We start from the raw sequence: 24,701 nt of genomic DNA, 5'->3' as shown, positions 1-24,701 counted from the left end.
ACGTTCTATACTTGTCTTGGCTTTCTGCAGTATTGAGATCTCGCTGTCTGACATAAGATTCACTTTTTGACTTATCTTATCCTGTATGCTTCTTGTCATTCACGGGGCTTTAGATTTGGCAGTCCCGCCCTTTTTCTTTGTGGGAACATGTTTCCTCTGAACCCCTTGAATCTCCCTCTTGAATGCCTCCCACTGCTCTGACACTGATTTACCTTCAAGTAACTGTTTCTGTCCACTTTTGCTAAATCACTTCTCAGCTTAGTAAAATTGGCCTTTCCCCAATTTAGAACAGTAATCCTGTTCTATTTCTGTCCTTTTCCATAACTATACTAAATTCAACTGAATTATGATCACTACCAGCAAAATGCTCTCCCACTGATACTCCTTCCACGTGCCCAGCTTCATTCCCCAAAACTAAGTCCAGAACTGCCCCTACTTGTTGGGCTTGCTTCGTACTGGCTAAAAAAGTTTTCCTGAATGCACTTTAAGAATTCTGTGCTCTCTATACCTTTTGCACCGATTCGATCCCAGTTAATATTAGGGTAGTTGACATCCCCTACTATTATTGCTCTATTGTTTTAGCACTTCTCAGAAATTTGCTTACATATTTGCTCTGCTATCTCCCTCTGAATGTTTGGTGGTCTATAGTACACTTCCAGCAGTGTGGCTGCCCCTTTTTTGTTCTCCAGCTCAACCCATGTGGCCTAATTTGATGATCCTTTTAACATATAATTCCTCCTCACAGCCATAATTGTTTTTTTGTCACCAATATTGCAACTCCCCCTATTTCTTTATCTCCCTCTCCATCTCGTCTGAAAACTCTGTAACCAGGAAGGTTGAGCTGCTATTCCTGCCCCTGTTTAAGCCATGCTTCTGTACTAGCTAAGATATCGTACTTCCACGTATCGATCTGTGCCTTTAGCTCATCTGCCTTATATTCACTATAATCCTTGCATTGAGGTATATACCATTAAGCATGGCCAAATACTTTTGTTGTCTAGTTTCTAACCTTTGTTTGCTCTGCCTTTAAAACTAATTTTCTGCCTTCCATTTCCAGCTCTGCTTCTCGCCCTTCTGAATCTATGCTCAGGTTCCCATCCCCCTGCCAAGCTCATTTGAACCCTCCCCAACATCACGAGCAAACCACACCACAAGGATATTGGTCCCGGCCCTGTTGAGGTGCAACCTGTCCGACTTGTACAGGTCTCACCTCCCCCTGAAGTGAACCCAATGCCCCAGGAATCTAAAGCCCCCCCTCCTTCCCCATCTCTCCAGCCACGCGTTCATCTGCTTTATCCTCCTATTTCTACAACCGATAGTGCATGGCACTGGGAGTAATCAAGAGATTACTTCCTTTGAGGTCCTGCTTATTAATCTCTTTCCTAACTCCTTAAAATCTGTCTACAGGACCTCATCCCCCTTTCTATCTATGTCATTGGTACCAATATGGGCCATGACCTCTGGCTGTTCACCCTCCCCCTTCAGAATGTACTGCATCTGCTCAATAACATCTTTGACCCTGGCACAAGGGAGGCAATATACCATCCCGGAATCATGTCTGCAGCCGCAGAAACGCCTATCTGTCCCCCTAACTATAGAATCCCCTATCACTATCGCTCTCCTGACCATGCTCTTCCTCCCCTTACAGCTGAGCCACCCATGGTGCTGTGGACTTGGATCTGGCTGCACTCCCCAGAGGAACCCTCTCCCCCACCAGTATTTATATTTGAATACTGGCTAGAGAGTGAGATGCCCTCAGTGGAGACCTGCTCTACCTGCCTCGTCCTCCTTCTCTGTCAGGCGGTCACCGAGTCCCTCTCTGCCTGCACTCTCTTAAACTGTGGGGTAACCACCTTCTGAAACGTGCTATCCATGAAACTTTCAGCCTCGCGGCTGCACTGCAGTAACACCAGCCGCTGCTCAAGCTCCGAAAACCGGAGCTCAAGCTCCTGCAGTTGATGACACTTCCTGCACTCCAGGAGAGGGAAAGTTTCCTGGAGTTCCCACATGGCACAGGCCGTGCATTCAACTGGTCCGAGGTGCCCTGTATGACTCGATTTATTATATTATTAACTAAACTTAATAAAACGAAAAAACTTTTAAAAAAACTCACCAGAAAAAATACTCACCAGCTACTCACCAATCAGCTCCTTCCCTTGTGCTGAATTCACTTCAGGTGTTTTTTTTTTACCTCTCTTCCCGCCGGTGCTCCGCTCTCCGTCCCTTCTCTTGTATTATCCATGATCCGGCGCTCCGCTCTCTCGCTCCTCCTTTTATCGCTGATCCCGCGTTCCGCTCTCTCTCTCCTCTTTTGCTCCTCCTTTTATCGCTGAACACGCGCTCATCTCCCTCTCCTCTCTCGCTCCTCTTATCGCTGATCCCGCCTTCCGCTTTCTCTCTCCTCTCTCGCTCCTCCTTTTATCTCTGATCCCGTGCTCCGTTCTCTCTGCCTGCAGAGAAGGCAGAGAGAGAAGACAGGCAGCGACATAGAAACAGAGAGAGAGAGATGAGTAGAAAAAAAGCCAAGAGTAACAGATAGAAAAGGTTGAGACATAAACAGCGGCAGAGAGATGGAAATTAAATAGAAGTAGAAATAACAAGATAGAAAAACAAACAGAAAATAAAGAAAGGATCAACGATATTACACAGAGAACAAACACAATAAAAGATGGACAACCATATATATTGACAGAAGGGTAGAAACAGGAATGAGAATAGAACACAGAAAGCATGCAATAACCAAACAAACTGTGTAATCAGCCTGGAGTGTGTGAGAGTGCTGACTAGCAGAACAGCAGCAGATGAAGCAGGCCAGACAGTTCATGTTTGTTCCGGGGTAATGCTCTTGTTTATATAATGTTGAGAGTTCTAAAGGTGATGCCTCGAGGCTGCAAAATAAAGTCACCCAGTCTTGTTCAACTGACCCTGACCATTACTTATTGCAGGAGTTTCCCCAGAGCATTTTTGTAGTAAAAATTCACCTGATAAACGAAAGCCTGATATTAAATCGGCTCCAGTATGTCTGAACAAAAAGGATTCTTAAAAAGTGAAAGGACTGTTAAAAGGAGTGTTAAGGACACATTGTAAAAGATCACACAACAGAGGATGGATCGCCAGAGCATCAAGAACGATTCCAGAAGGGCTAGAGGTCGTTTGAACACCTGCCTGCTTAATGTGGTTACGTTGTGGCCGCTGAGACAAAACAAGTGAAGTGTCAATCAATCGTGGGTTGTATTTGTAGCAACCTGTTGTGGAAAAGCCACCGCCCCAGAGGTGTGGTTCTGTGTTAAAAAGGTCTTTGAAAGCTGGCAGAAGTTGAGTGGGAAGAGACACAGATCCACCAGGACTGCTCCAATCTCGCCCTTCGCTTCCAGGCAGCGCCACCACACTTCAATCTTCAAGGCTGCTCCCTGCCTCCCAGTTTGATGCCTCCATGCAGGTTTAGAGACTGCCTGTGAATCAGATGAACTGGTTGCAAGAGAAAGCCATGCGACCCTACAACTTTATCCATCAAAATACCTGGAATCTTTCCGGCAATCTTGAGCCAACTATAAGGATATGACTTTCCTTATGGGGTTAGTCTAAGATAAACATTTGATTTCCAAACTGTTATGCATTTTGAGAATTCAGAATGTGTTGTTTTGCTGTTGTTAAAGCAATTCTAAATCGGGCACCAACCCAATATTTTGTTTAAAATCTAATGTCAATTTTCTAGTGTATTAATAATAAATGATTGTTTTTTTTTATAAAACCCTGGTTTGTACCTGAAGTTTCTTTAGAAAAAAGACTCCATAAAATTAAATCTTGTGGAGATAAAAAGACATTGCCCCAAATTAAAATGTAAAATCACTTTGCACTTTTTTGCTCCAACATCTGTACCATGTGTAACTTTCCCAGAGACCTGTTGGATTCTATAATAAATCACAATGTACTCTTACCCCTTCTGCAGTGTTACTAAACTGGACAGGGTCCCGCAGCTCTCTTCTGCAATGCTACTGTTACAAATACTGTTATTGCATCAGATTAAATTGAAATATCAATAATGGAGAACGCAAACCTAGATCCGAACTACTTTAACGTTGAGTTCAATTTTACTTTGATTTATTTACTAGAAGCTGGAATTGCATTCTCTACACAAAATGGCTAATTTGACCTTCCCTCCGAATGTCTGGTCTCTCCATCTCTGTAAGCATTATGTCGAAATAACCAAATGTTAATCGATTTTATTTGCAGAAGTTCACGTTTTAGTGTTTAATTCACTCACTGCACCACTGTCTTTGTCTTAAACACCAGATAGTGCCATTCTCACTCAGTTTGTATCTTTAATTATAGTGCAACAGTGATTTGACAGGAACAGCAAATGACCCCTCTCCGTGGCTCTCACCATAACAAGTTTTGACTGGAATGTGTGTTTTGTTCATGACGAAGATGAAACAATTTTGCACGGTTATAATCACCACACTTTAATAGAATAGTAACGGTTGAAACATAAGATATGTTGTCTCCAAACCAGCTATGATTTTTACACAAAGCCTTTGATTCTTCATTAAATTTCGTTAAACTGACACCGTCATCCTTACTTTGCCTACCCCGGCAGAATCCTAACGACCTAATCTAAAACAAGTGTAGCCTCTATTAAAATAATACATTCTCATAATACATTAATACTGACTTTTGTATTCTTATTCTTTTTTTACTATATTATACACATGGATATAGAGATTTAAATATAAACTAAATCTGCTCCGGAAGGAGAGAGTGTAAACATAAGAACATAAGAAATTGGAGCAGGAGTAGGCCAATCGGCCCCTCGAGCCTGCTCCGCCATTCAATAAGATCATGGCTGATCTGATCCCAACCACAAATCTAAAGAACACAAGAAGTCGGAGCAGGACCCGGCCACATAGCCCCTGGGCCCTCTCCGCCACCCACAGGGCATTGACCGATCCGAACTCAGCTTCATGTCCAATTTCCTGAAACGGTCTGAAATTTGGGAACGACATAAAATTAAAGACATAAATCACCAAAGGAAGGGAAAAAATGAAATTACAAACAGAGAATGGCCTGTAACTGTTCACGAACACTTCAGCAGTGAGACTGGGAATAAGCTGCGAAGAGGGCCTTAAACTGATCACAGGCACGTCAGGAGAGAGACTGGGAATAACCTGCAGAGAGGGAATGAAATTAGGAATGAACAGAGATTAAACATGGAAATCACCTCAGGAAGAAGAGAGCGAATAAATTAGTGGAAGGATCTGATGCCAAGAATCAGCAAAGATTTCAATCTAAAAATGACTTCTGGCAGAGACACAAGGAAAAACACAGAGATAGGATCCGGAAGTAGGAATACAGATTTAGCAGCAAAATCATGATAGCAGGGAGAGAGGGAAAACATGAAGATAGGGGCAAATATTGGGAAGAAACAAGGACCTAAATATAAAAATCACCTCAGGGAGCAGATGTGGAATAAAAATGTGTAGGGGACTTGCGAAAAATAGAGAATTAACCGTAAATATCACCCCGGAAGGGGGGAATTAAACACATAATAATCGCTGGACAAAAGATGAGCAAGGTCCAGCTAGTCCGATACAATGATAATGAAGTTGGTGATTAATCATAGCACTCGATCACCATCAATGGGCTAGATTGTGACACATTGTGATCGTGTAAAAGGGGTGAGAATGAATTGACAGTCCCTTTTACATCTCTCCAATTTTTATTTCATTGAGATGTAAAACCTGCTGCGGATTCCCTGTCACCCGTTTTACACGACCGCACAAAGTCCCAATCTACCCCAATGAGTCGACAACAGACCCAGATATGAGCTATGGAAAGCTTTGTGAACCATAGGGCATAAATTGATTTCCGGCCGTAGTGTAAAACGTTCGGTAACGAATCAGCAGCCCCTTCTACAATCCGCCCGATTTCCTTTAACATTGAAATCAATTGTTTGGAAAATCGGACCAACAATAAAACGGGCTGCTGGTGCTCTATCGCTCATTTTACACTGTCGCTCATTTTGCGCTTTCGCTCATTTTGCACTACTGCCGGAGACCAATTTCAACCCCAGTTTTTTTTCAGAGAGCATTGAATTTTGTAAGTCATCTGGGGAAGTAGTGTGCGATGGGATACTCTGCGATTGTGTGTACAGTCTGCCAGAGAACAGTTTGTGATGGAAAGATTTCATTCTGCAAGTGCTGTTGATGTCAGGGCTGATTCCACGAATGGGCGCTCCCAGCGATGAGCGCCACTCTCGGGGAGAGCCGAGCTATCAAACACAAGGCCGCAGCGCTTTATTTTCCACCCACTAATTTAAACCGACTGGAGTCAGACGCAACCCGTCTGTGGGCCCGAGATTTCCCCATCCCGCCACTCCACCAGTTGTGTCAGACCTTTAGTTTCTAAAGAAGCAGATTCTAAACGTGCAAAGACAGAAAACCCTGGTGAAAGCAACTCAGAAACAAGGAGGGTAAAATTCAACTTCGACCAGGGCACAACACAGACGGTAATGGATGGGCCGCCCATTATACATCCCACTCAATTCTCCTTTCCATTGAAGTCATGGGGTGCAAAACGAGCGGCCGATGCACTGCGGCCTATAATTCCGCCCCGCCGAAGTTACATTTCATCCCTGATAATCCACAGGGTGCAGCCACCAGCCTCCGACCTGATCCGGGGCACTCAGCCGATTGACTCCAGACTGAAATCATTGAACACCTGTCAAGCAGCCCATATCTTTCCACATCTCGGATAGTCGAACACTTAATTCCTGCACCAAAACATTGTTTAAGCCTGGTCAACTTGAGTATAAGGAATATAACATTTTAATTTATGACTGTTATCAATCTAACGCAAACTATCTTCCCGTCAGCCATTCTGTGTCAGGTTCAATACCGGAACAGCAATGAGACTTGGACATGAGATAAAGGATCAGCCATGATCATATTGAATGGCGGAGCAGGCTCGAAGGGATGAATGTCCTACTCCTGCTCCTATTTTCTATGTTTTCTATGTTTATGTTTTCTAAGGAATTCAGGAGAAACTTCTTTATCGAGAGAGTGGTTAGAATGTGCAATGTGCTCCCACAAGGAGTAGTTGAGGCGACTAGCATAGATGCATTCAAGAGGAAGTTAGATAAGCACACGAGGGAGAAAGGAATAGGAGGATATTCTGATACGGTGAGGTGAAGTAGGGAGGGAGGAGCGTAAAAACTGGCTGGACCTGTTGGGCCGAATGGCCTGCTTCTGTGCCGCAGCTTCTACGAGATAGAATGTTGATGTGCTCGCAGGGCCTGCTTCTGCTCTCATCTCACTTGTACTTGCCATGCCTACTGGGTTCAGTCCATAACCACAAACTGGAATGAAACAACCTCATTAACCACGTCATCAGAAACACTGAAATCAGCAACCATTTCTTGCATGTCATTGGTACTGGGAATGGGCTCGGTTGCGCTGAAGGTCAGCGTGAGACAGACCAAATTGTTACAATGAAGTTGTGAAAGCCCTGAGATATGATGTTGTTAAAGGCATCACACAATTAATCTATGGAAGCCGTAATAGCTGCCATTCAGAAGTAACGAACTCCCTTAGAATCTCCACCAGATTCCTTGCTGCTGCTGGATTCACCTGGACTGTCACATTGTCCAGAGTGATCTGCCTGGCCTTACATACCTCATGCGTTGTCTTACAAATGCGGCTCTTGAACTTCTCCAACTAATCGGCCATCTCCAGAATGTGGGAGATGAATGTCTCCACGGCCTGCACATTAGGTCTGTGCGAGCAAGTCTTAATTCTCTTGAAGACTGGGACCCTCAGCCAAGGACAGTTGTTTCTCGGCCTCCCCAGGGGAGAAATATAGAACTATTTCCAGCTCCTCCTGCTCGCTGGTGCTTGGTGCTTCACCCCGTGATATATCCTTAGCCGCACTTTATACATCCTCTCGAGAGGGTTCATCTGGGTTGGTGATGGACACGGTGCAGCAATAGATGCTTCGCAGTTATCAAGCTCACTACCATATCCTTACTTCTTTAAATGGTGGGAGACCTTACAATTAACAACAACTTGCATACATAGCGCCTTTAACTAAAGAAAACACCCCAAGGTGCTTCACAGGAGCGTTATCAGATAAAATTTGGTACCGATCCACAAAATGAGATATTAGGGCAGGTGACCTAAAACTTGGTCAAAAAAAGTTACGTTTTAAGGGGCGTCTTAACGGATGAGTGAGAGGTAGAGAGGCTGAGAGATTTAGAGAGTGAATTCCAGAGCTTCGGGCCTAGGTATTTGAAGGAACAGCCGCGATTGGTGGAGCGATTAAAATCGGGGATGCGCAAAAGGCAGTAATTGAAGGTATGCAGAGAGGGTTATCAGGCTGGAGGAGGTTACAGAGATAGAGGGGGATTTGAACGAAAGAATGTTAATTTTAAATCGAGCCGTTGTCGGAACGGGAGCTAATGTATGTCAAAAAGCATCGGGGTGAAGGGTGAACGGGCCTTGGTGTGAGTTTGGATATGGACAGCAGGGTTTTGGATGAGCTCAAGTTTATGGAGGGTGGGATACTGGAGGTCGGCCAGGAGAGCATTGGAATAGTCAAGTCTAGAGGTAACAAAAGCATCGATGAGGGTTTCAACGGGAGATGGGCAGGGTGTAGACGGGCGATGTTACAGAGGTGGAAATAGACCGACTTGGTGAGGAGAGACTATATGGTCAAAAGCTCAGCACAGAGTCAGATAGGACTCCGACGTTGTGAAAAGTTTGGTTCAGCTTGAGACAGTGGCTCAGCAGGTGGATCGAGTCGGTGGCTATGGAATGGAGTTTGTGGTGGGGCCAAAGACAATGGTTTCGGTCTTCCCAATATTTAATTGGAGGAAAATTCATTACTGAATTTCGGACAAGCAGCGTGACAAATCGAAGGCAGTGGAAGGATTGAGAGAGGTAGGTAGGTGAGGTAGAGCTGGGTATGGTTAGAGTACATGTGTGTATCTGATGCTGCATGTAGCGGAGAAATCGGAGGGTGTCAAGGATAGATCCTTGCGGGCTGTTGACCTTCTTCCTCCTAAGTTTCACCACCACATGCTTCGAGTAAGTACAAGACACTTGATGGTGGAATATACAGAACAGACTGTAATCCTTTACAGTGCAGGTGGTCAATTTATACCATATACAGGAATAGCTCCGGATCCCTCTCTCTTTCGAGCTCTCCCAACTAACTCTGGAACTATCCACCCTTCTTATACACTTCAGTTTTCTGACTTCAAAGGTATACCTCACAGATAAGACTTCATGACTAATCTGTTCTTGGATTCTTTCAAGAACAACTTATTAAATAAACAGTCTTAGTTGAGTACATTCCATAAGCAAGACTTCCTGACAAACTGTCCTCGGAACCTTTCAAGAACAGTTTATTGACAGCTTATTTACCTAAACCACCACTCTATACCATGGTTAATTGATCCCTCTACCTATGTTTATTACACTAATCACTAAGTTGTACAATAATCACTCATGGTCGATGCAATCCCAAACACTATCTCTTTGCAACACCCCTTTGTAGATTGTTATCAGACACTTGAAGAAGTCCATCGCCTCTTCTCCCAATTCCCTTCTAGTTTCCTGTTTATCTTATAAAGCCTGTTGCTTTCATAACCATTTGTAGTTATACAGGTTATTTCGATTATTAACCATTAACTCTCCAACATTTCCAACATATTCACCACTTTTTATTTCTTCTTATGCATCATATAGTGAGGTGGACTGTGTATGATGAGATGGACTGTGTATGGTGAGGTGGACTGTGTGTACATTACAGGCTTCAGTTGCTCTTCTGACAGTTGGGTCAATGACATTATCTTCTTCGCCCAACTGCAAAGTGTTAACATGATGATCAGTAACAGAATCTGAGAGGTCACAATGCAAACTATGGGGTGCAATGCAATATTCGAAATTTCCAGTGGCTGATGGTGACCACGCTAGTTACTGCTCCCACTTAGAAACGACTCCCACCCTTGTAATATCTCCCACCCTAGTAACAGCTCCCACCCTAGCAAAGACTCCCAGCCTAGTAACAATGCGACCCAGTAAAGGCTCCCACCCTCTTAACGGCTCCCACCCTAGTAACGACTCCCACCATGAGCGCTTAAACTCACGCTCTGTTCTCGTTTGGATCACCTTTATCTGATCCATATCGTCTTCAGTTCCCAAATCTAACCTCCAATCACTATATTTCAACTTGTTCAGTTCCATCTTCACATGCTCATTACCTATTAATTGTCTACTTTTCTTGATATTTAGTCCCACCACCATATTACTAATCGAATAGTTAAACTGTCCCACAGTCTTACAATATACCATTGTGGAGCATTCAACAAGGAACCGTCATACATTGATATCGATCGAGTACCGTGTACACAATACAATACATATATATAGTCTGACAATCGATCATATCAATAGTCACAATATTACATTTAGTTCTAAAACATAACAGTCCACGCCTAGCACAAAATAACATAGGCTCACAAGTTTCCACACATGGGTTACAATCACCCGAGTTACGTTCTCTCTAATCGGCTGAGTGGGTGGAAAGCTTATCCATCCAAACTTATTATCCAGGCAACTGGTTACATGATAGTGCAGATAGCTGCCTGTTGCGGTATCAAAGGTGGATCCCCAGTCTTCTCGGTCTTTACAAACGTATCGGAGCCCCCCTATAATTAGTCTCACGTCAACATAAGAGTATAGCATTAACATCCTGTGGGATTCACCAGAACTATTGGCAAACCATTTCAGTACACAGTCCGGACAGTAGGGCCCAGGAGCGCAGGTTACCATTAGCAAACTGGCTAAGATGACTAGAAAGTTGACTCCAGCCCAGTAGGGTAATTGAGTGCCTATGGTCTGTTGTAGTGACATTTTCTAGCCATCCATGACAGCTTGAATATCGAGACAGACCACAGCCCAAGATATCTTTAAAGGATCCGAAGTAATTGCTCTTAATTTTATCCCATAAATCTTATGATTCAGTAATTACCATATTTACAAGCTCCTGAGCCATGGCTGATTCAGCCCCGAGCTCACCTTTCATGGAGTGGGCCACTGCTTGTACATCTTACAACGCTTGTAATTTGTTCACGAGGACCTCATCACTCAGCATTAAGGGACGCCGCTCCCAGTGTTACTCAGGCCGCTTGGGTATCTAGACGGTCATGTTTTACTCTAATTTGGACACTGGACAAGGACCGTGAACATTTATTATACTTCTGCGACAAATCACATTAGGATAGGATAAATGGTTCACCCTTATAGGAAACGATATCATATTGCCTGCTCTCCCACACAAAAATGTCAGGAGAGTGGAAGTGTTACGTGCAACCTCCCAATATTGCCTGTGTACGTATGTGAAGTATTTACACAGATGTTCATGGCAATATTCTATTGTTGGTTGAAAAGTTTTACGTGTAAGAGGTTTCATTACCATGCCACCACGCAGTGAGAAAGTGACTGAGGATGGTTCCATCATTACCCCAGACCATTGATATCACTCCACACGGAGGCCGAGCCCCTTTTGTGAACTATCTGAGAACGGACTTTTTATTGTAAACAATCATCGTGTCCCATACATTCGTCACTGCATCACATAAAAGGCTGCAGCTGCGACGCGCAATCCTCTTTCTTAATACACGTACAAAGTTGTTATTTAATTTACACCGTAAGCACCCTGGCGCAAACATAACAGAAATATAATATTGTCCCCGCATTCCATTGTTGTAAGGACCTTAACTCTGCCGTCCAAAACTGATTCATTGATTCTCAAAGCATTTCACCGAGCAATTATACCAACACAAAGACTCATCTCGGGTCACATCGGTAAAAGCAGTCCCAGAGATACGACAGTGATCATTTACTTCTTCCACCCATTCAGCCCGATGGATAACAAGGCTCGGTTGGACAAAGGCAAACGTTTCATAGGTGAGAGTTTTATTCAGTACCATTGTAAACCAACCATGAGCAAAAACATACCACAGACAAGAGAGTATAACCACGATGCCATTTCTCTCAATCGCATTGGATTGTGGCTCGATTCACTACCAGGGATTCTTTATTAGCGCTCATCTGTAAGAGTAACAACGTTTTCATCGTTCACTTCAACATTTTCTCCTTCTTCTGATTGTTGACAAGGTTCAAGCAGAGTCAAGCACATACTAGAAACCAAAAAAAAAAGATATACAATTTTTTGTGGAAGCCGTCAACTTCTTAGCAGGAAGAAGACGGACACAGGCATCACCAACCTGTGCCACACAGCCGTTCACAGCTTTCAAGTTAACTTAAAAAAAAAACTTTGCCAAATGAAGAAGAGCAACATTCCATTCTTCTCTTATAAAGATTTCGTGTCTGCTAAACATGCTCAAAGTTCCGAATACAACTAAACCCAGATTTTTTTTTCGAAGTCGTCTACTCTGACTTTAACACTGTGCAACAATGCTATAGTCCATTCCAATAGATTTCATCAGATTGTTATCACAGAGACAGCAGTAGATCCTTTAAACTTGAGGGAAGGAAACGGAGCGACAGCCAACAGCATCGAAATATTGACAAAGGCTTTCAAAGAGACAATACCATTCAGACAGTCTTTTTACAGAGGCAGTGAAAACAAAATAATTTGTACGATGGAATAATGTGTCTCACTCCTGATTTTTTCTCATTTCCCCCTTTTGTGTTCCAAGTGGTTTAATTTGCGTTACACGCGACCATGAGACTCCCAATTACCCAATGTTGACAGCATCTTCAGACAGAAAATCTTCCCACAAACTTTGATCAGCGTCAACACTTTTTAAAGAAAAATAGGCATTTTACAGAAGGCATGAAAGTGCATTGTATGTCGCTCTAATGGCTTGTTAGATTAAAGAATGATCGGCTGCCCGCTGCTCGATTAGCATTTATGTTGGCGAAAAAGCTAATGTTGATCAGGAGCAAGCATTGGGCTCAGTGGTGGGACATTCGTTGGCACCAGAACGACGAGCACCAAGAAAGCAATCTTCCCTGACCGGGAATCGAACCCAGGCCGCGGCGGTGAGAGCGCCGAATCCGAACCACTAGACCATCAGGGAAGCTACGGCTGATGCATGCGAGAGAGGAGTCCAACCTTTTCTTTCCTAATTGTCCCTTTGAAATTCAGGTCTCTTTCGATCCAAAAAAAAGCTGCTGGCCCAAAATGGCATTTTCTTTTAGTACATCGGAACATGGAACATTCACGGCACAGCGGGAGGCCATTCGGCCCATCGTGTTTGTGACGGTCATCGAACAACATAAAACACTGGTTCAGACAATGACAGCACCAAGTTCGGGTCGGCATGCACACAAAATGGATGAAAGATGATGGACTTTGAGAGACGATGGGTTTTGCAGATGCCAGGATAAATAAACTGAAAGAGCTCATCAGCCTGCTTCTTTCAGATACTGAATGTCTTTATGCTCAAGAGATGTTCTCACTGCCTCAGGCCCATTATATCCAGTCGCACACTCCTTCCAATCTTGCACACCTCCCTTCGCTTTGAAACCGTGCATTTTTTTTTACACTGGGCCTCATTTTGAAGAAAGCGGTGCTGTGATCAGCTGGTGTTGTTAAGGAGATGTAGTGGCAGAAGAGACATAAAAGTCTAAAAAACAGTGACTGTTCTGACACTGTGAGCAATAGTTAAAGGTTGGCGACAATTAGAGTGTCAGGCAGCAGATCTTTTCCAAATCTGTTAGAAATGGCAACAAAAACCTTCCCACAAACTTTGATCAGCGTCACGCCTCTTTAAAAATAAATACTGGCATTTTACAGAAGGCAAGAAAGTACATTGTGTGTCACTCTAATGGGTTGTGAGATAAAGGAATGATGGGCAGCCCCTTGTTGCAACCACAGCAGTGTAAAACTGATAGCGATCAGAAGCAATCACTGGCATCAGAACGAACAGCACTTTGCAAATAACATTCCCTGACCGGGAATCGAACCCGGGCCACGGCAGTGAAAGCGCCGAATCCTAACCACTAGACCACCAGGGAAGCACATAGCACGATCTTGCAGGCCATCAGTCCAAGCCTCTTTTTCCTATTTGTCTCTGCATTTCACGTCCCTTTCTCCCCAAACAAGCTGCTCGGCCAAAATGGCATTTTCTTTTCGTACATAGAAACACAGAACATTCAGGGCACAGAAGGAGGCCATTCGGCCCATCGTGTCTGCGACGGTCATCGAAGAACATGAAACACTTGTTCAGACAATGACAGCACCAAGTTCGGGTCGGCATGCACTCGAAATGGATGAAAGATGTTGGGCATTGAGGGACGATGGGTTTTGCTGATGCCAGGAGAAATAAACTCAAAGATCTCATCTCCCTCCTTTCAGGTACTGATAATGTTCAAGAGATGTTCTCACTGCCTCAGGCCCATTATCTCCAGTCGCACACTCCTTCCAATCTTGCACATCTTCCTTAGCTTTGAAAACGCTCATTTTTTACACTGGAATTCAATTTGAAGAAAGAGGTGCTGTGATTAGTTGGTGTTGTTAAGGAGATGTCGTGCCAGGAGAGACATAAACGGCTAATGAGAACAGTTACTGTTCTGACACTGTGAGCTACAGTTAAAGGTTGGCGACAATTAAAGTGACAAGCAACAGGTCTTTTCCGAATCTTGGGAGAAATGGCAACAAAAATCTTCCCACAAACTTTGATCAGCGTCAACACATTTTAAAGAAATGTAGGCATTTTACAGAAGGCATGAAAGTGCATTGTATGTCGCTCTAATGGCTTGTTAGATTAAAGAATGATCGGCTGCCCGCTGCTCGATTAGCATTTATGTTGGCGAAAAAGCTAATGTTGATCAGGAGCAAGCATTGGGCTCAGTGATGGGACATTCGTTGGCACCAGAACGACGAGCACCAAGAAAGCAATCTTCCCTGACCGGGAATCGAACCTGGGCCGCGGCGATGAGAACGCCGAATCCTAGCCACTGGACCATCAGGGAAGCTACGGCTGATGCATGCGAGAGAGGAGTCCAACCTTTTCTTTCCTAATTGTCCCTTTGAAATTCAGGTCTCTTTCGATCCAAAAAAAAGCTGCTCGCCCAAAATGGCACTTTCTTTTAGCACATTGGAACATAGAACATTCACGGCACAGTGGGAGGCCATTCGGCCCATCGTGTTTGTGACGGTCATCGAACAACATAAAACACTGGTTCAGACAATGACAGCACCAAGTTCGGGTAGGCATGCACACAAAATGGATGAAAGATGATGGACTTTGAGAGACGATGGGTTTTGCAGATGCCAGGATAAATAAACTGAAAGAGCTCATCAGCCTGCTTCTTTCAGATACTGAATGTCTTTATGCTCAAGAGATGTTCTCACTGCCTCAGGCCCATTATATCCAGTCGCACACTCCTTCCAATCTTGCACACCTCCCTTCGCTTTGAAACCGTGCATTTTTTTTTACACTGGGCCTCATTTTGAAGAAAGCGGTGCTGTGATCAGCTGGTGTTGTTAAGGAGATGTAGTGGCAGAAGAGACATAAAAGTCTAAAAAAACAGTGACTGTGCTGACACTGTGAGCTATAGTTAAAGGTTGGCGACAATTAGAGTGTCAGGCAGCAGATCTTTTCCAAATCTGTTAGAAATGGCAACAAAAACCTTCCCACAAACTTTGATCAGCGTCACGACTCTTTAAAAATAAATACTGGCATTTTACAGAAGGCAAGAAAGTACATTGTGTGTCACTCTAATGGGTTGTGAGATAAAGGAATGATGGGCAGCCCCTTGTTGCAACCACAGCAGTGTAAAACTGATAGCGATCAGGAGCAATCACTGGCATCAGAACAAACAGCACTTTGCAAATAACGTTCCCTGACCGGGGATCGAACCCAGGCCACGGCGGTGAAAGCGCCGAATCCTAACCACTAGACCACCAGGGAAGCACATGGCACGATCTTGCAGGCCATCAGTCCAAGCCTCTTTTTCCTATTTGTCTCTGCATTTCACGTCCCTTTCTCCCCAAACAAGCTGCTCGGCCAAAATGGCATTTTCTTTTCGTACATAGAAACACAGAACATTCAGGGCACAGAAGGAGGCCATTCGGCCCATCGTGTCTCCGACGGTCATCGAAGAACATGAAACACTTGTTCAGACAATGACAGCACCAAGTTCGGGTCGGCATGCACTCGAAATGGATGAAAGATGTTGGGCATTGAGGGACGATGGGTTTTGCTGATGCCAGGAGAAATAAACTCAAAGATCTCATCTCCCTCCTTTCAGGTACTGATAATGTTCAAGAGATGTTCTCACTGCCTCAGGCCCATTATCTCCAGTCGCACACTCCTTCCAATCTTGCACATCTTCCTTAGCTTTGAAAACGCTCATTTTTTACACTGGAATTCAATTTGAAGAAAGAGGTGCTGTGATTAGTTGGTGTTGTTAAGGAGATGTCGTGCCAGGAGAGACATAAATGGCTAATGAGAACAGTTACTGTTCTGACACTGTGAGCAACAGTTAAAGGTTGGCGACAATTAAAGTGACAAGCAACAGGTCTTTTCCGAATCTTGGGAGAAATGGCAAAAAAAATCTTCCCACAAACTTTGATCAGCGTCAACACATTTTAAAGAAATGTAGGCATTTTACAGAAGGCATGAAAGTGCATTGTATGTCGCTCTAATGGCTTGTTAGATTAAAGAATGATCGGCTGCCCGCTGCTCGATTAGCATTTATGTTGGCGAAAAAGCTAATGTTGATCAGGAGCAAGCATTGGGCTCAGTGATGGGACATTCGTTGGCACCAGAACGACGAGCACCAAGAAAGCAATCTTCCCTGACCGGGAATCGAACCCAGGCCGCGGCGGTGAGAGCGCCGAATCCTAACCACTAGACCACCAGGGAAGCTACTGCTGATGCATACGAGAGAGGAGTCCAACCTTTTCTTTCCTAATTGTCCCTTTGAAATTCAGGTCTCTTTCGATCCAAAAAAAAGCTGCTCGCCCAAAATGGCATTTTCTTTTAGCACATTGGAACATAGAACATTCACGGCACAGTGGGAGGCCATTCGGCCCATCGTGTTTGTGACGGTCATCGAACAACATAAAACACTGGTTCAGACAATGACAGCACCAAGTTCGGGTAGGCATGCACACAAAATGGATGAAAGATGATGGACTGTGAGAGACGATGGGTTTTGCAGATGCCAGGATAAATAAACTGAAAGAGCTCATCAGCCTGCTTCTTTCAGATACTGAATGTCTTTATGCTCAAGAGATGTTCTCACTGCCTCAGGCCCATTATATCCAGTCGCACACTCCTTCCAATTTTGCACACCTCCCTTCGCTTTGAAACCGTGCATTTTTTTTTACACTGGGCCTCATTTTGAAGAAAGCGGTGCTGTGATCAGCTGGTGTTGTTAAGGAGATGTAGTGGCAGAAGAGACATAAAAGTCTAAAAAACAGTGACTGTTCTGACACTGTGAGCTATAGTTAAAGGTTGGCGACAATTAGAGTGTCAGGCAGCAGATCTTTTCCAAATCTGCTGGAAATGGCAACAAAAACCTTCCCACAAACTTTGATCAGCGTCACGACTCTTTAAAAATAAATACTGGCATTTTACAGAAGGCAAGAAAGTACATTGTGTGTCACTCTAATGGGTTGTGAGATAAAGGAATGATGGGCAGCCCCTTGTTGCAACCACAGCAGTGTAAAACTGATAGCGATCAGGAGCGAACACTGGCATCAGAACGAACAGCACTTTGCAAATAACGTTCCCTGACCGGGAATCGAACCCGGGCCGCGGCGGTGAAAGCCCCGAATCCTAACCACTAGACCACCAGGGAAGCACATGGCACGATCTTGCAGGCCATCAGTCCAAGCCTCTTTTTCCTATTTGTCTCTGCATTTCACGTCCCTTTCTCCCCAAACAAGCTGCTCGGCCAAAATGGCATTTTCTTTTCGTACATAGAAACACAGAACATTCAGGGCACAGAAGGAGGCCATTCGGCCCATCGTGTCTGCGACGGTCATCGAAGAATATGAAACACTTGTTCAGACAATGACAGCACCAAGTTCGGGTCGGCATGCACTCGAAATGGATGAAAGATGTTGGGCATTGAGGGACGTTGGGTTTTGCTCATGCCAGGAGAAATAAACTCAAAGATCTCATCTCCCTCCTTTCAGGAACTGATAATGTTCAAGAGATGTTCTCACTGCCTCAGGCCCATTATCTCCAGTCGCACACTCCTTCCAATCTTGCACATCTTCCTTAGCTTTGAAAACACTCATTTGTTACACTGGAATTCAATTTGAAGAAAGAGGTGCTGTGATTAGTTGGTGTTGTTAAGGAGATGTCATGCCAGGAGAGACATAAATGGCTAATGAGAACAGTTACTGTTCTGACACTGTGAGCTACAGTTAAAGGTTGGCGACAATTAAAGTGACAAGCAACAGGTCTTTTCCGAATCTTGGGAGAAATGGCAAAAAAAATCTTCCCACAAACTTTGATCAGCGTCAACACATTTTAAAGAAATGTAGGCATTTTACAGAAGGCATGAAAGTGCATTGTATGTCGCTCTAATGGCTTGTTAGATTAAAGAATGATCGGCTGCCCGCTGCTCGATTAGCATTTATGTTGGTGAAAAAGCTAATGTTGATCAGGAGCAAGCATTGGGCTCAGTGATGGGACATTCGTTGGCACCAGAACGACGAGCACCAAGAAAGCAATCTTCCCTGACCGGGAATCGAACCCAGGCCGCGGCGGTGAGAGCGCCGAATCCTAACCACTAGACCACCAGGGAAGCTACGGCTGATGCATGCGAGAGAGGAGTCCAACCTTTTCTTTCCTAATTGTCCCTTTGAAATTCAGGTCTCTTTCGATCCAAAAAAAAGCTGCTCGCCCAAAATGGCATTTTCTTTTAGCACATTGGAACATAGAACATTCACGGCACAGTGGGAGGCCATTCGGCCCATCGTGTTTGTGACGGTCATCGAACAACATAAAACACTGGTTCAGACAATGACAGCACCAAGTTCGGGTAGGCATGCACACAAAATGGATGAAAGATGATGGACTTGGAGAGACGATGGGTTTTGCAGATGCCAGGATAAATAAACTGAAAGAGCTCATCAGCCTGCTTCTTTCAGATACTGAATGTCTTTATGCTCAAGAGATGTTCTCACTGCCTCAGGCCCATTATATCCAGTCGCACACTCCTTCCAATCTTGCACACCTCCCTTCGCTTTGAAACCGTGCATTTTTTTTTACACTGGGCCTCATTTTGAAGAAAGCGGTGCTGTGATCAGCTGGTGTTGTTAAGGAGATGTAGTGGCAGAAGAGACATAAAAGTCTAAAAAAACAGTGACTGTGCTGACACTGTGAGCTATAGTTAAAGGTTGGCGACAATTCGAGTGTCAGGCAGCAGATCTTTTCCAAATCTGTTAGAAATGGCAACAAAAACCTTCCCACAAACTTTGATCAGCGTCACGACTCTTTAAAAATAAATACTGGCATTTTACAGAAGGCAAGAAAGTACATTGTGTGTCACTCCAATGGGTTGTGAGATCAAGGAATGATGGGCAGCCCCTTGTTGCATCCACAGCAGTGTAAAACTGATAGCTATCAGGAGCAATCACTGGCATCAGAACGAACAGCACTTTGCAAATAACGTTCCCTGACCGGGAATCGAACCCAGGCCGCGGCGGTGAAAGCGCCGAATCCTAACCACTAGACCACCAGGGAAGCACATGGCACGATCTTGCAGGCCATCAGTCCAAGCCTCTTTTTCCTATTTGTCTCTGCATTTCACGTCCCTTTCTCCCCAAACAAGCTGCTCGGCCAAAATGGCATTTTCTTTTCGTACATAGAAACACAGAACATTCAGGGCACAGAAGGAGGCCATTCGGCCCATCGTGTCTGCGACGGTCATCGAAGAACATGAAACACTTGTTCAGACAATGACAGCACCAAGTTCGGGTCGGCATGCACTCGAAATGGATGAAAGATGTTGGGCATTGAGGGACGATGGGTTTTGCTGATGCCAGGAGAAATAAACTCAAAGATCTCATCTCCCTCCTTTCAGGTACTGATAATGTTCAAGAGATGTTCTCACTGCCTCAGGCCCATTATCTCCAGTCGCACACTCCTTCCAATCTTGCACATCTTCCTTAGCTTTGAAAACGCTCATTTTTTACACTGGAATTCAATTTGAAGAAAGAGGTGCTGTGATTAGTTGGTGTTGTTAAGGAGATGTCGTGCCAGGAGAGACATAAATGGCTAATGAGAACAGTTACTGTTCTGACACTGTGAGCTACAGTTAAAGGTTGGCGACAATTAAAGTGACAAGCAACAGGTCTTTTCCGAATCTTGGGAGAAATGGCAAAAAAAATCTTCCCACAAACTTTGATCAGCGTCAACACATTTTAAAGAAATGTAGGCATTTTACAGAAGGCATGAAAGTGCATTGTATGTCGCTCTAATGGCTTGTTAGATTAAAGAATGATCGGCTGCCCGCTGCTCGATTAGCATTTATGTTGGCGAAAAAGCAAATGTTGATGAGGAGCAAGCATTGGGCTCAGTGATGGGACATTCGTTGGCACCAGAACGACGAGCACCAAGAAAGCAATCTTCCCTGACCGGGAATCGAACCCGGGCCGCGGCGGTGAGAGCGCCGAATCCTAACCACTAGACCACCAGGGAAGCTACTGCTGATGCATACGAGAGAGGAGTCCAACCTTTTCTTTCCTAATTGTCCCTTTGAAATTCAGGTCTCTTTCGATCCAAAAAAAAGCTGCTCGCCCAAAATGGCATTTTCTTTTAGCACATTGGAACATAGAACATTCACGGCACAGTGGGAGGCCATTCGGCCCATCGTGTTTGTGACGGTCATCGAACAACATAAAACACTGGTTCAGACAATGACAGCACCAAGTTCGGGTAGGCATGCACACAAAATGGATGAAAGATGATGGACTTTGAGAGACGATGGGTTTTGCAGATGCCAGGATAAATAAACTGAAAGAGCTCATCAGCCTGCTTCTTTCAGATACTGAATGTCTTTATGCTCAAGAGATGTTCTCACTGCCTCAGGCCCATTATATCCAGTTGCACACTCCTTCCAATTTTGCACACCTCCCTTCGCTTTGAAACCGTGCATTTTTTTTTACACTGGGCCTCATTTTGAAGAAAGCGGTGCTGTGATCAGCTGGTGTTGTTAAGGAGATGTAGTGGCAGAAGAGACATAAAAGTCTAAAAAACAGTGACTGTTCTGACACTGTGAGCTATAGTTAAAGGTTGGCGACAATTAGAGTGTCAGGCAGCAGATCTTTTCCAAATCTGCTGGAAATGGCAACAAAAACCTTCCCACAAACTTTGATCAGCGTCACGACTCTTTAAAAATAAATACTGGCATTTTACAGAAGGCAAGAAAGTACATTGTGTGTCACTCTAATGGGTTGTGAGATAAAGGAATGATGGGCAGCCCCTTGTTGCAACCACAGCAGTGTAAAACTGATAGCGATCAGGAGCAATCACTGGCATCAGAACAAACAGCACTTTGCAAATAACGTTCCCTGACCGGGGATCGAACCCGGGCCGCGGCGGTGAAAGCGCCGAATCCTAGCCACTAGACCACCAGGGAAGCACATGGCACGATCTTGCAGGCCATCAGTCCAAGCCTCTTTTTCCTATTTGTCTCTGCATTTCACGTCCCTTTCTCCCCAAACAAGCTGCTCGGCCAAAATGGCATTTTCTTTTCGTACATAGAAACACAGAACATTCAGGGCACAGAAGGAGGCCATTCGGCCCATCGTGTCTGCGACGGTCATCGAAGAACATGAAACACTTGTTCAGACAATGACAGCACCAAGTTCGGGTCGGCATGCACTCGAAATGGATGAAAGATGTTGGGCATTGAGGGACGATGGGTTTTGCTGATGCCAGGAGAAATAAACTCAAAGATCTCATCTCCCTCCTTTCAGGTACTGATAATGTTCAAGAGATGTTCTCACTGCCTCAGGCCCATTATCTCCAGTCGCACACTCCTTCCAATCTTGCACATCTTCCTTAGCTTTGAAAACGCTCATTTTTTACACTGGAATTCAATTTGAAGAAAGAGGTGCTGTGATTAGTTGGTGTTGTTGAGGAGATGTCGTGCCAGGAGAGACATAAATGGCTAATGAGAACAGTTACTGTTCTGACACTGTGAGCTACAGTTAAAGGTTGGCGACAATTAAAGTGACAAGCAACAGGTCTTTTCCGAATCTTGGGAGAAATGGCAACAAAAATCTTCCCACAAACTTTGATCAGCGTCAACACATTTTAAAGAAATGTAGGCATTTTACAGAAGGCATGAAAGTGCATTGTATGTCGCTCTAATGGCTTGTTAGATTAAAGAATGATCGGCTGCCCGCTGCTCGATTCGCATTTATGTTGGCGAAAAACCTAATGTTGATCAGGAGCAAGCATTGGGCTCAGTGATGGGACATTCGTTGGCACCAGAACGACGAGCACCAAGAAAGCAATCTTCCCTGACCGGGAATCAAACCCGGGCCGCGGCGGTGAGAGCGCCGAATCCTAACCACTAGACCACCAGGGAAGCTACGGCTGATGCATGCGAGAGAGGAGTCCAACCTTTTCTTTCCTAATTGTCCCTTTGAAATTCAGGTCTCTTTCGATCCAAAAAAAAGCTGCTCGCCCAAAATGGCATTTTCTTTTAGCACATTGGAACATAGAACATTCACGGCACAGTGGGAGGCCATTCGGCCCATCGTGTTTGTGACGGTCATCGAACAACATAAAACACTGGTTCAGACAATGACAGCACCAAGTTCGTGTAGGCATGCACACAAAATGGATGAAAGATGATGGACTTTGAGAGACGATGGGTTTTGCAGATGCCAGGATAAATAAACTGAAAGAGCTCATCAGCCTGCTTCTTTCAGATACTGAATGTCTTTATGCTCAAGAGATGTTCTCACTGCCTCAGGCCCATTATATCCAGTCGCACACTCCTTCCAATTTTGCACACCTCCCTTCGCTTTGAAACCGTTCATTTTTTTTTACACTGGGCCTCATTTTGAAGAAAGCGGTGCTGTGATCAGCTGGTGTTGTTAAGGAGATGTAGTGGCAGAAGAGACATAAAAGTCTAAAAAACAGTGACTGTTCTGACACTGTGAGCTATAGTTAAAGGTTGGCGACAATTGGAGTGTCAGGCAGCAGATCTTTTCCAAATCTGCTGGAAATGGCAACAAAAACCTTCCCACAAACTTTGATCAGCGTCACGACTCTTTAAAAATAAATACTGGCATTTTACAGAAGGCAAGAAAGTACATTGTGTGTCACTCCAATGGGTTGTGAGATAAAGGAATGATGGGCAGCCCCTTGTTGCAACCACAGCAGTGTAAAACTGATAGCGATCAGGAGCAATCACTTGCATCAGAACGAACAGCACTTTGCAAATAACGTTCCCTGACCGGGAATCGAACCCGGGCCGCGGCAATGAAAGCGCCGAATCCTAACCACTAGACCACCAGGGAAGCACATGGCGTGATCTTGCAGGCCATCAGTCCAAGCCTCTTTTTCCTATTTGTCTCTGCATTTCACGTCCCTTTCTCCCCAAACAAGCTGCTCGGCCAAAATGGCATTTTCTTTTCGTACATAGAAACACAGAACATTCAGGGCACAGAAGGAGGCCATTCGGCCCATCGTGTCTGCGACGGTCATCGAAGAACATGAAACACTTGTTCAGACAATGACAGCACCAAGTTCGGGTCGGCATGCACTCGAAATGGATGAAAGATGTTGGGCATTGAGGGACGATGGGTTTTGCTGATGCCAGGAGAAATAAACTCAAAGATCTCATCTCCCTCCTTTCAGGTACTGATAATGTTCAAGAGATGTTCTCACTGCCTCAGGCCCATTATCTCCAGTCGCACACTCCTTCCAATCTTGCACATCTTCCTTAGCTTTGAAAACGCTCATTTTTTACACTGGAATTCAATTTGAAGAAAGAGGTGCTGTGATTAGTTGGTGTTGTTAAGGAGATGTCGTGCCAGGAGAGACATAAATGGCTAATGAGAACAGTTACTGTTCTGACACTGTGAGCTACAGTTAAAGGTTGGCGACAATTAAAGTGACAAGCAACAGGTCTTTTCCGAATCTTGGGAGAAATGGCAACAAAAATCTTCCCACAAACTTTGATCAGCGTCAACACATTTTAAAGAAATGTAGGCATTTTACAGAAGGCATGAAAGTGCATTGTATGTCGCTCTAATGGCTTGTTAGATTAAAGAATGATCGGCTGCCCGCTGCTCGATTAGCATTTATGTTGGCGAAAAAGCTAATGTTGATCAGGAGCAAGCATTGGGCTCAGTGATGGGACATTCGTTGGCACCAGAACGACGAGCACCAAGAAAGCAATCTTCCCTGAACGGGAATCGAACCCGGGCCGCGGCGGTGAGAACGCCGAATCCTAACCACTAGACCACCAGGGAAGCTACGGCTGATGCATGCGAGAGAGGAGTCCAACCTTTTCTTTCCTAATTGTCCCTTTGAAATTCAGGTCTTTTTCGATCCAAAAAAAAGCTGCTCGCCCAAAATGGCATTTTCTTTTAGCACATTGGAACATAGAACATTCACGGCACAGTGGGAGGCCATTCGGCCCATCGTGTTTTGACGGTCATCGAACAACGTAAAACACTGGTTC

At 44.5% G+C, this 24,701-nt stretch overlaps 13 non-coding genes across 13 annotated transcripts; all 13 read right to left on the bottom strand.

Annotated features, from left to right (window-relative positions):
* Nucleotides 1-13,033: 13,033 nt before the first annotated feature.
* trnae-cuc (transfer RNA glutamic acid (anticodon CUC)) lies at nucleotides 13,034-13,105 on the bottom strand. The gene has a single exon. It is a non-coding gene; the product is annotated as a tRNA-Glu (tRNA).
* Nucleotides 13,106-13,973: 868 nt separating this feature from the next.
* Nucleotides 13,974-14,045, bottom strand: trnae-uuc (transfer RNA glutamic acid (anticodon UUC)). Its single transcript has one exon. It is a non-coding gene; the product is annotated as a tRNA-Glu (tRNA).
* An 885-nt stretch (nucleotides 14,046-14,930) lies between these two features.
* Nucleotides 14,931-15,002, bottom strand: trnae-cuc (transfer RNA glutamic acid (anticodon CUC)). Its single transcript has one exon. It is a non-coding gene; the product is annotated as a tRNA-Glu (tRNA).
* An 869-nt stretch (nucleotides 15,003-15,871) lies between these two features.
* Nucleotides 15,872-15,943, bottom strand: trnae-uuc (transfer RNA glutamic acid (anticodon UUC)). The gene has a single exon. It is a non-coding gene; the product is annotated as a tRNA-Glu (tRNA).
* An 885-nt stretch (nucleotides 15,944-16,828) lies between these two features.
* On the bottom strand, nucleotides 16,829-16,900 carry trnae-cuc (transfer RNA glutamic acid (anticodon CUC)). Its single transcript has one exon. It is a non-coding gene; the product is annotated as a tRNA-Glu (tRNA).
* Nucleotides 16,901-17,768: 868 nt separating this feature from the next.
* trnae-uuc (transfer RNA glutamic acid (anticodon UUC)) lies at nucleotides 17,769-17,840 on the bottom strand. Its single transcript has one exon. It is a non-coding gene; the product is annotated as a tRNA-Glu (tRNA).
* Nucleotides 17,841-18,725: 885 nt separating this feature from the next.
* On the bottom strand, nucleotides 18,726-18,797 carry trnae-cuc (transfer RNA glutamic acid (anticodon CUC)). Its single transcript has one exon. It is a non-coding gene; the product is annotated as a tRNA-Glu (tRNA).
* An 869-nt stretch (nucleotides 18,798-19,666) lies between these two features.
* Nucleotides 19,667-19,738, bottom strand: trnae-uuc (transfer RNA glutamic acid (anticodon UUC)). Its single transcript has one exon. It is a non-coding gene; the product is annotated as a tRNA-Glu (tRNA).
* An 885-nt stretch (nucleotides 19,739-20,623) lies between these two features.
* On the bottom strand, nucleotides 20,624-20,695 carry trnae-cuc (transfer RNA glutamic acid (anticodon CUC)). Its single transcript has one exon. It is a non-coding gene; the product is annotated as a tRNA-Glu (tRNA).
* An 868-nt stretch (nucleotides 20,696-21,563) lies between these two features.
* Nucleotides 21,564-21,635, bottom strand: trnae-uuc (transfer RNA glutamic acid (anticodon UUC)). Its single transcript has one exon. It is a non-coding gene; the product is annotated as a tRNA-Glu (tRNA).
* Nucleotides 21,636-22,520: 885 nt separating this feature from the next.
* trnae-cuc (transfer RNA glutamic acid (anticodon CUC)) lies at nucleotides 22,521-22,592 on the bottom strand. Its single transcript has one exon. It is a non-coding gene; the product is annotated as a tRNA-Glu (tRNA).
* Nucleotides 22,593-23,460: 868 nt separating this feature from the next.
* Nucleotides 23,461-23,532, bottom strand: trnae-uuc (transfer RNA glutamic acid (anticodon UUC)). The gene has a single exon. It is a non-coding gene; the product is annotated as a tRNA-Glu (tRNA).
* Nucleotides 23,533-24,417: 885 nt separating this feature from the next.
* On the bottom strand, nucleotides 24,418-24,489 carry trnae-cuc (transfer RNA glutamic acid (anticodon CUC)). Its single transcript has one exon. It is a non-coding gene; the product is annotated as a tRNA-Glu (tRNA).
* Nucleotides 24,490-24,701: the final 212 nt, after the last annotated feature.

The sequence above is a fragment of the Heptranchias perlo genome, chromosome 2 (genome assembly GCF_035084215.1).
Source record: "Heptranchias perlo isolate sHepPer1 chromosome 2, sHepPer1.hap1, whole genome shotgun sequence".
NCBI classification, from domain to species: Eukaryota; Metazoa; Chordata; class Chondrichthyes; order Hexanchiformes; family Hexanchidae; genus Heptranchias; species Heptranchias perlo.
This window is presented reverse-complemented; position numbering and strand designations above follow the sequence as displayed.